Raw genomic sequence first — 4150 nt, forward strand, 5'->3', positions numbered from 1 at the left:
AAAACAAAACAAAAAACAAGAGACTACTGAAAAATGCACCTTCCTGAGATACAGGAATAGAATCACATAAAAATTGAAATAGAAAAGCTTTGCTGATATGATTCAGAAAACAATCACTCAGGTCCCTAAATCAGATAAGAAAGTAATCATTCTTAAGAAAAAAGCAAATGCACACACACATTCTCTCACTCACACACTCACACTCATACTCACACAAACTTTCCCTCAGTCACCCCATCATTCCAGGCTATTTCAGATTGTGTCAACCAAAGCACAATGTGCATTAAGAAACAACTCTATAAACACCCATTGAGTTTTATGTTTTGAAAATTCTTTTTGGTAAATTCCTTTTTGACATTTTAGCTTTACACTTTTGAAATCTATTGAGAATTATCAGTTACCTTATGTTAGTTAACTAACTCCAATCACCCTGTATTTGTAAAGAGAGACTTTAAGTTCTGCTACAGTAAAGACCCCAAATTATCAACAGCTTAAGTTTGTTCCACAATCGTGTTATATGTTCTGTTTAGGTCAGTACGGGAGTTCTGCTCATTGTGGTGTCTCAAGGACCAAGAGCTTCCATTTTGACATTTGTTTCTATGATCATCATAGCAGAGACAGTTTATCCCTATTTCTCCTTCTGTCTCTGTCTCTGTCTCTGCCTCTCTCTCTCTCTCTCTCTCTCTCTCTCTCTTTCTTAGTAATTTCTGGAATATTGAAAAATTAGTTTTGCCAATTGGTAATGAGGAAGACAAACTACAAGGATCATTCTTGATTGCTTCAGTATTATTAGAATGTGTTCCCAAAGGTTAAAAGCTCACAGTTACTTTTTTCTGAGCAATGTATTTTCTCATAGAGAAATTGAAGAGTTCAAAAGTTCTGTAGTACATGAATTTTAATCATGTCTCAAGTGACAAGATAATCAATCAGCCAGGATAGAGGAAGAACCAATTGATAGGGTTTAAAACAAAACTTCAGAGTTTAGAAGCATCTTTTTTTTCTGCTTCTTGCCTAAGGGAATGAATGGCCCTGGCCATGGGAATTGGGTAATGCTGCTCCAAATAGGAAACTTCTTCACTCGCTACTTCAAAACTACCTCTTCTTGCTCTTTGTGTAGGTTGGCTGTGGTAGAGTGAGTTAGGTCCTAGTTGATTGTCTTACTTTGAAAGTTGACTAAAAAAAGGCTCTCTACTTCCAGAGGTTAGGAGATTCCATTTACTATACCCTAGAGAATGACTAAAACTTTGAATTATTTGAACTGAGGTATCATTTAACTTGATTTATCCATGGTTATTTAGGCACTTGTGTACCTTGTTGAAGTATAGAAGGGAAACTCAGAATTACCTGTAGTTCTGTTAACACACAAACAGAGTATTTGGAGTTGGGTGTTTCTTATGGTTTAAACAAACATGGGAGAAATTATGGGGGAGGAAGGAAGCATTACTCAATTTAATAAACATTTACCAAACTCTTAAAATTGGAGTTCAGTAGCTGGAGAGCTAGAGATAGGGCAGATTCAAAGATAGCAATGATTTAGTCTTGGACCATTGAGGAACAGGAGATTGACTTCCCCTTTTTGCTTTACACATCCTGGCCTTTGTTCCTACTAGTCTAAGCTCACATATCACTGGATCATGAAATACGTCTTAGATACTAAATCCAATTGTTTCTTCTTATTCCTTATCAAGTGTTGTCTCTTGGGAATTTGATACTACAAGTCATTCTTACCTTAAAATTTTTATCTTGTCTTTTGTTACCCCATACTTCCATATGTTATGTCCAGTCTGACTGACTGTTATTTCTTTCTTCTTTATAAGCTCCAAGTCCTCCAGGATTCTTTTCCAATAGGTATTCACCACAGTTAAGTATTTACTAAACTTTCCTAAAGTAATTTCTTTACCATTAATATGTATATGTGAATGTGTCTAAAATCTGTCAGTTGTTCATTTATTTTTCCTGAAAATAGAGTCCTGTGTTTGATTGCCTACTTGACCTTCCAATCATCTCTATCTCAGCCTATTCAAGACTGAACTCATCATCTTTCTTAAACCTCCTCCTCCATTTTCAGTTTCAGTGAATGGCAAAATTCGACCCAGCCTGAAACTGATTTTTCCGTGTTTCTTAACTTTTTCAATCTCTACACTTAATTCCTGTTTATTTGACTTTATTATATTATATTATGAATTCTTAATTTTTTTAAACTTAGGCATCATCTAAGGAATGTAGGAAAAGCCTCATAATTCTTAAAAGATCTAATTATATATGAAGTATTTTCCTAGTATAGAAGCTTAAGACATTCATATTAGAAAAACACATTTTGCCTGAATCCTTCCAAACTTTTCAGATGAGAGCTCTCATTTTGTTTTTTTGGGTTTTCTCTGGGGAGTTTATAGAGTCAGAAGAGGAAGTTTAAGAGATTTGTGGAAGGATTTTCCTAATGATTCACAGAAATTCAGAAAGAAAGAATTATTTTGCTATTCAGTTAGCAGGAATGCCTTCACTTAAAATTTAACTTCTTAGCCCACAGTTGGAAAAGATTTTATTTTTAAGAAAATTACAGAAACAAAGATGTAGTACTGTTAGTATTAGCTAAATGATGGATATAATATTCATAGTGTCATTTCTAGATTTTCCAGGCCTCTTGATTAGACTTCATTTACAAGTATAACATAGCCCTTCAAATGTAAGCTGAGAGAGTTGTATATTTCACATGATTCCAGGAGGTTTTAGCTATTATGTGCTCTCAGAGAGAGAGCATTATTGAAACAGGCCATGGTTTGTAAATCTTGGCAGAAGTCTTAAGTATTAAATCCTTGGTTAGCCCGAATTCCTTTTGTTCCAGCCTGACTTTAGAAATTTAGTTCAAGTGTTCTACATACCGCCTGCAATCAAACACTCTATGAACTGCCTGTTTGTTTACTATTTAATTTCATTGTAGTTTATTTGATTTCTTAAGAAGAATGCTGTTTTCCTTTTCATATTAACTAAAAATAGAGGCTTCCGGTCAACATGCTAATGTCCTCTACTCAGGAATATTTAATTGCCTAATTTCCACTCTCTGTTTTTGCCAAGGTCCAAGGATTCATCTTAGCTCTTCTTGAATTTAACTCGAAATGTGGTTTAGAGCAAGGTGGAAGGATACCTGCATTCTTCTTTAGGAGCACATTGATACTTTTCCTCTCTTTAAAAGGGGTTGGAAACTACATCCTCAAACATTCCTTTTTGCTTAAACATTTTATGATTCTAAGACATAATGACATTTTCACTTCTTTTCCTTCTTTATTATTTATCTTTTCTCCCATTTAGGAGCCACATGAGCACGTAATGTCGTCCAAGGATTTTGTGGCTTTGCAGACACTTTCTTTTCACATTTACAGTGCAGTAGTACGAACACTTCTTGGAAGTCAGAGTATCCATGTTCAAGTCTCAGTTCTGCTGCTACTTCCCTTCCAGATGTGTGACTTTGGGGAAAATGTTAACCTTCTAAGGCTCAGTGTTTCATCAAGTGTAATGGGAGTAATATAATCATATGTACTCCAGTGGCTTTTTGTGAAGTTTGGGGAGAATTAAGTGAAATATATTATTAATATTATTTTATTGGCATTATTTTTGAAGTAGGATGCAGATAGAGATAGAGTATGTGGGTAAACTCATCAGATAGAATGAATTTTGTTGTATGTGAGCGTGTACAACCATTCAAAAATGTCAAATTCTTCTGGTTATGTGCTAGTGCTTGGTGCAGTTTTTATTAGTTCATCCAATCAATTAGATAAACCTTGCTTATTTAAAACACTGTTGATGCTATGCTTTATCTCTTGCCATTTTTCTATTGTCATCAAACGTTAATTATAAGATTTGAACATTATTTTGTGGTATGTCCTTTCTAGAATCTAAACCTATTTAGTATAATTTTGCTACAATAACAATAGTACATCTCTTAAAAATGAAACAGCATTTTAACTTACTAGTGGGAGTAAGACGAGCACATCAGATACATATAAAAGTACTACACCACTAAAGAACAATCTTCAATTTTCTCTCAAATCTACTAAAATGTGGTTTGCTATGAGAATTTATGCTGATTAATGAGCTAAGTTATTTAGTTAGGATACTTGTTTGTTTGTTTATATTATCATGGGTATTTCTAGGC

The 4150-nt window shown here is 34.2% G+C and overlaps 1 protein-coding gene across 1 annotated transcript in view; it reads left to right on the plus strand.

The window, feature by feature from the left end:
- PRKG1 (protein kinase, cGMP-dependent, type I) overlaps window positions 1-4150 on the plus strand; it is a 1084330-nt gene that overhangs the window by 770669 nt on the left and 309511 nt on the right. The window lies entirely within an intron of this gene.

Source organism: Pteropus vampyrus, unplaced genomic scaffold (genome assembly GCF_000151845.1).
Source record: "Pteropus vampyrus isolate Shadow unplaced genomic scaffold, Pvam_2.0 Scaffold68, whole genome shotgun sequence".
NCBI classification, from domain to species: Eukaryota; Metazoa; Chordata; class Mammalia; order Chiroptera; family Pteropodidae; genus Pteropus; species Pteropus vampyrus.